The sequence below is a fragment of the Malus domestica genome, chromosome 05, assembly GCF_042453785.1.
Source record: "Malus domestica chromosome 05, GDT2T_hap1".
In the NCBI taxonomy this organism is placed as follows: Eukaryota; Viridiplantae; Streptophyta; class Magnoliopsida; order Rosales; family Rosaceae; genus Malus; species Malus domestica.
Window position 1 is genome coordinate 12,961,721 of NC_091665.1, and position 7,087 is coordinate 12,968,807.

Consider the following 7,087-nt stretch of genomic DNA (forward strand, 5'->3'; position numbering starts at 1 on the left):
ATAAGATCAACTTTCTCAACACCTGGTGGACGCGAAGCAGATTCACCTAATAAAGGACATCGTGAAGGAGTTTGAGGTGGTGTATGACAAGATAACAGACACGGAGCTGGCGATCGTGAGCTCGTTGGTGAAGCTGGAGTCGCAGCACTTGACGCAGATAGCGAAGCAGGTGCAGAAGTTGACGGGGGTGAAGCGGTGTCATTGAGGCGGTTGTTGTGGAGTGTATATATATAGGGGAGTTGAGCGGGTTTAGAGGTCCGACATCCTCGTTCTCCAACTAGCAGCTTCAGAGCTTCTGATTTTGACTGGGTGTACTGCAGTACCTTCTTGTTGGACAGAACTTTCTTTACTTTCCCATATTTTGGGCCTCGTAGGATCAAAAAGAAAGCTACCAGAAGGATAACCGCCACCAGCGCCACCGCGGCAATCATCATATCTCAAAGCTGAGATCTTTACACTTCGGAATTCTGCAGATTGGAGTGGATATTTTGGCGATAGCGACTGAGAGCTTGATAAGCTGATTCGCTTCGAGATCTTAGAAGGAGAATTGTCTATGACTCAGACGCGCTCTCTCTCTTCTTCGATAAAAATTGAAACTTTATGAAATGCAGAAGTCTCTCTCTATCTCTGTTATTTCTCTCTGCTTGCTATTGATATGGTGGCTTTTCGTATTGGGAATCAGACAGAGTTCATAGATGATTAATGGAAGTGGCCTCACGGGTCAGTTGTCACAGAGAAAGAGAGATTGGTTTCTGCAGGTGTCTAGATTTCTGGGAAAGCTCTGGATTTTTTTGCAGATTTTGCAGATCCACGGCGGAGGTGAAAAAATGAAAGAGAACCGACACAACTTTTCGTATCGATTCCCACAGACGGCGCCAAATGTTGATGCACAAAACCGGAGGGGTCTTGAACAACGTAAATCCGACTGTGAATCTGCAAGAAAGTAAATAACACAAGATGTATGGTGGTTCACCCCAATGTTTGGGCTACGTCCACACTGATATTGTATTTCTCTGAGAGGATTATGGAGGAAAGGGTGAGAGAGCCTCTGTAATGAGAGTGAGGCTTTGAGAGGGTGAGGGTCAGGCCTAAGAATTGGCCTCTCCTAATGAGGAGGGTGAGAGGTCATTTTGTAGAATAAGGGCTCTTCACTTATTACATATTTGCCCCTTCATTTATTACATAATTACATTTGAGTCCTTTGAGTCATTTTATAGAATAAAATATGATATTATGAATTATTCTTCAAATAATTCAAGAACACATTAATGTCATTTCATTCACACTACCATTTAATCAAACATTGGCATGCCTGACTGTTTTTATCAGCGTCAAAATTCAAATTAATTAAACCCTTTTGGCAATCTGTTGAGAAACAAAAGAGTCAAGCCTTCTGAAATCATCAACCATGACAGCAGCTATAATAAAATCCAAATGAATATCAAATAGAACATGAAAAATATGCAAGGTGTACGGCATTCCAGGTTGTAGAGCATGAAATAGAAACTACTAGCATCAATTATAAAAGAATAATATATAGGAAATTGTTATTAGCACTCCAAAAATCTCATTCTACACTCCTCACAAGTGTATTTTTGTTTCTAATTATAGAAAGTTTGAAGTGCCAAATGAGATTTTTGAAGTACGAATAACAATTCCCTAATATATATATATATAATATATATGTGTAAATATATATATAATAATTAATAATATACATTTTCGGTTCGGTATGGGATTCCCAAAATATCGAGAAGCCAATCCCAAATCCCGTACCAAAATTTCGGTTTGGGAAATTTTTGGTTTGGGATCGGGATTTTTTCGGTTTGGTTCGGGATTTTCGAGAATTTTTTCCACCCCTAATTGTGGCTATCTAACTATCTATGGTTCACCGTAGCAAGTGGCTCAGTGGTAAGAGCACAAATTTCGGTTCCTAAAATACAAAAAAATTAGGGCGGTCTTGGGTTTGAGGCTCTAAGCTGGTAAGTCTGCTTTACTGTGGCCAGGGGAGAGGTTAAAATGCCTCTGTGAGTCTTGCCGGCCCCTAAAAGAGGTGGATAACTGTGACTTACCATCAGTTGTCCCCCTTTTTAAAAAAGAAAAGAACTATCTATGGTGAATTTTTGTTTTCAAAATATATATATATCTAGGGTGAATTTTTGCTCATCATGATACATTATAATGTATGCTTATTATACACCTCATTATTTACCACGTGTCCTTTCACATAACTGTGGTTATCTTTCATATGAAATGTTCATCTTTCAATATTGAAAAAAAAAATTTAATTAGGGTTAAGCGAAAGGACATGTGGAAATTTGTGAGATGTATGGTGAGCATACACCATAGTTATGGAGGTCAACAAAAATGCTCCCGATTATCTACAGAGTGCTCGTCAACCCACCTCATTGTTTTATCTTTGTTCTCATTTTTTAATAAAAACTCGATACCAATTTTACCAACTTGTAAAATGATATCTAAGGACCCAAAAGAAAAGGAGAAATATGATTCTCTTCTTTGTTCACCATCTCTCTTCAACTATCACAATTTCTTCAAGTACCTATTTTCTTCAAAACATAGTACTAATGAAACAATTATTTAAAATTTTAAAATAAATTGGGAGACCAAAAGAAGGAATTGGGGTTGGAGGGGGTGGGATTGGGATTGGGTTGCCTCGAATTTGAAAATGGTGCATGAGGATAAAATTTTGGAAATGCAGAATGAGGCTTGGTCGTGTGATTTGGAAAAGAGAGAGAGAGAGAGAGAGAGAGAAGGTGGTTGCATTAGGGGTCTGAATAGAGAAAAGGAAGGAAAGTTGCAAGAGACGAAGACTATAATAGGGTTAAAATTTGATTAAGAAAAGAGAAAGTATATGCACACACTGTCCCACTTATATTCGAGGCAGTATATATCTATGGGATGGATACTAGAATTTTTTTGTTTGTTAAAATAATCGATATTTCTTAATTTTAAGGTACACGATGATGAGGTAAATGTGACAAATGCAACAATTTTTCTTTTAGAAACTCATTTGACACTTGCTCGCCTCTCTTAACATATTATCTTTTATTTTATTTGATCAATGAAAAGACTAACAAACGGAGATGAAAAAAAAAAATTTGAAATTTAAAAAAATAAAGTCAAAATTTATAAATTGACATGCACTAAATCTCATGTTTGGATTCATAAACATAAAATTTAAAATTTCCGTATGAAAAAAACTTGGAATTTTAGACTACCAACTCTCAACTTGGAATTTTAGTTGTAATTTCCAAATTTCCTTGAGTGACTTTAAAAACAAAACATAAAATAAAAAACTCCACCATGAGTGACCATTAATGACACTCCCACCACAGTTGCCACCACTTACCATCATTACCATTGCTACTACCACCACCATCACCTACCAATATCACCGCTGCTGCTACCACCATCCACTATCATCATCATCATCAATACCTCCAACTTCACCCATCATCATCACCACCGTCGCTGCCGCCACTCACCATCACTACTGCCGCCACCACCTACAAGCATCATCGTCCATGCCGCCACCACAACCTACATGCTACCATAATCACCGTCATCATTGCCGCCACCTACAAGCTACTGTCATAATTGTCGCCACTACAACCCACCATCATTATTTCTGCCACCTCCACCTACCATCATCGTCATCACTGCTACAATCATCACCATCCACCATCACTGTTATCACCTATGTGGAGACATAAGTTAACCACTTCTTTTAATAGGAGAATGACAAGTGAACTATATGCTCACTACAATGATTTTACCCTTGAGGTCATAAGCAGACAATTTATTACCTCAATGGAATTCACATATGTTTGCATTGTGGGTAATAGGCCTTTAGGCTACCAACGTACCATAAGGGCATCAGGCCTATGATATGTCATGCCCTTGGGCCATATTCGGCCTAATGGTGGCAAAAAGCTGACATTTTAGAGTCCTCTCTTAGTTGTCCAGCGCGTCAAACTACTTTTTTGACTTATGCATCAAAGGCCCTTTGACAGACACCTCCCCCTTTTTTAGTGTGCTCGCCAATTAAGCTAACATTGTTTGTTCTCTTGTAGGTGAAATTTTGTCAAATCAGCTGTGTACAAAATTGCATCCACAACCTACACCATGCTTTATCACCACCACCCACCGTCGGCATTGCTGTCACCACCACCACCTATCATCATCACCACTATCTTTACGATTATACAAATCTCAAGTGATTCTTCAAGAGTGGTTCTTCATACACTCAAGTTTCATTTCTAGTTACCCATCAATTTATTTAAAAGAAAAATACTCATATACCATACATGGCTTAGTGGTTTCTGAAGGAAAACAATTATTTTTTCCCGTCAATATCATCCTTCACCGTCTCCGACCAACCAAGCCATCTCCGACAACAGCGCTTTTTCCTATCAACAAACAACAACTAAGCAACATAACCATTAGTCACCACCACCTTCCCTTCATCAAAACGAGCACCTCTACAATCAAAATCACCCATTTTTTCACAACCGACACATAAAACCCCATCGCTGCCTCCATAAGGAACTTCACTGCCAAAACCAATTGATGTTTGTTTGTACCATACTTAGGGCCTTCGTATTTAGACCTCGTATAAATACTCGAGGGACTCAAATGTAGTTATATAATAAATGAAGGGGTAAATATGTAATAAGTGAGGCCAATTCTTATAAAAGGACCCCTCACTCTCCTCATTAAGAGAGGCCAATTCTTAGGCCATCGGGAAGAGCTCTTTCACCCTCAGAAGCTCTCTCTCCCTCACAATCTTCTCACAAATAGAGAAATACAATATCATTGTGGACATAGCCCAAACATTGGGGTGAACCACGATACATTTTATGTTCTTTACATTTCTTGCAGATTTACGGTCGAATTTTTGTTGTTCCAAGACCTCCGGTTTTGTGCATCAACATTTGGCGCCGTTTATAGGAAACGATACGAAAAGTTGTGTCGGTTCTCTTTCATTTTTTCACCTCCATCGTGGATCTGCAAAACCCACCCAGAGACACAATCTCTCTCTCCTTCCTTTACTCTCTCTCTCTCTCTCTCTAATTCACAATTAATCTCTCTGCAACTACTACTTCCTAGAACTGAAAACTAGAGGTGGAGAAAAACAAGCAGCCTTTGTCAAATTGGTAACTTGTCAGAGAGGTTCTGAAAAGCTTCATTATAAAAGATTGAAAGAGGAAGAACAAATGAAAAAGAAAAGAAGGAAGAGAACAGAAGAAAGAGGAATCGATCAGGCGAATATGATGATACTGATTGTGAAATAAGCAAAACAAGGAGAAAAGTAAATCCGCCACGCCTTGGCACCTCACTCGACACATGTCGTACAACAGCTTGCTCCATACTTCAAACTCTCCAAACGTCTCCGTCAGCTCCGCCGTGAGCGACACCACGCCTCCGTCTTCGAGGCCCATCCTCAACAACCCCAATGTCTCTGACGCCTCCTCCTGGGTCAGCTGGTGGTCCTCCTCAGCCTCCATTGCCCTGCTGAATTCACTCCTCTCGTGCCTAAATCGACATTGGACTCCATGACCCGATTCGACTTTCAGCCTTACCTCGCCTCCGTCTCCGACTCACCTTTCAACCACAGTAACAAGGAGATCTTCTTCCGTGAGCTCATCAGGATTTCATCTTATGCTTTAGACAAAATTCGTTTCGAGAGCTTCACAGACAAAAACAAGTTCGATGCTCAACCGGAGTTTTTTATCAGGCTGGTGCCTGACAAGGTTAATAAGATCCTCTCAATCATCGACAGTGGGATCGACATGACCAAAGAAGATTTATTGAACGACTTGGGTACAATTGCAAGGTCAGGAACTAAAGAATTCATGGAGGCATTGCAAGCCGGAGCCAATGTGAGCATGATTGATCAGTTTGGTGTCGGTTTCTACTTGGCCTATCTAGTTGCTGAGAAGGTCATTGTGACCACCAAGCACAATGACGACGAGCAGTACATTTGGGAGTCACAGGCTAGTTGTTCCTTCACTATCACAAGGGATGTCAATGGCGAACCTCTCGGCAGGGGCACCAAGATCACCCTCTTCCTCAAGGAGGATCAGTTGGGGTATTCATAAGAGATGATGATCAAGGATCTTGTGAAGAAGCACTCTGAGTTCATCAGCTATCCAATCTATCTCTGGACCGAGAAAACCATAGAGAAGGAAATCGGTTCAAGAAGACCAAACACCGACCAATGATCAAACTTCGAGGGGTGCAATCATGTGCTCACATGTCGCAAAAGCAGAAAGAGAAAAGGAAAGAGAAAAGAAGAAACAGAAACAAAAGCAAAAGTAAAGCAGAAGCTACTTTTGCTAAGCTATGGATGTGTTTGATGTAAAGCAGAAGCTACTTTTGTTTTTGTCGACCACCCACAGAAAAAAAACTATGGATGTGTTTGCTGTAAAGCAGGCACGCAAATCTGCAAAAGCAAGGAATAAAAGGAGCAGACCATGCCTGCTGACCAAACCTGCCTCCACGTGAAGGTTTACTACAATAGCTGCACATGTTATCCCACTATCCAACCATCTGCAACAGTTTTTTTTTTTTAATGATGTAATTTATTTTTCTTATCTTTCGGAGATATTTGTATAAACCCCATCAGAGGGAAATTGTAAAAAAAAAAAAAAAAAAAAAAAAAGGGCAAGCCCAAAATAATAGGCTGGAACGTTATGTGGAGGGTGAAGGCCCATATGCCCAAAAGAGCTAGGCCCTATGGCTCCAAATTTATTCGGCACCATGCCGCTATTATCACTAACCAGGTGATCAAAAGTACGCCCAGTACTCCAAAATTATTCGGCAACCTGCCTCTATTATCACCAACCAGGTGATTAAAAGTACGCCCAGTACTCTAAAATTATTCGGCAGCCTATCGCTATTATCACCAACCAGGTGATCAAAAGTACACCCAGTACTCCAAAATTATTCAGCAGCCTGCCACCATTATCACCAAACAGGTGATCAAAAGTACGCCTTGTACTCCAAAATTATTAGGCAGCCTGCTACTATTATCACCAACCAGATGAACAAAAGTACGTCCAGT

The 7,087-nt window shown here is 40.2% G+C and overlaps 1 pseudogene; it reads left to right on the plus strand.

Moving 5' to 3' along the window:
• The first annotated feature begins 5,367 nt into the window (after positions 1–5,367).
• LOC103454318 (heat shock protein 90-1-like) lies at positions 5,368–6,245 on the plus strand (annotated as a pseudogene).
• The last annotated feature ends 842 nt before the right edge of the window (positions 6,246–7,087 follow it).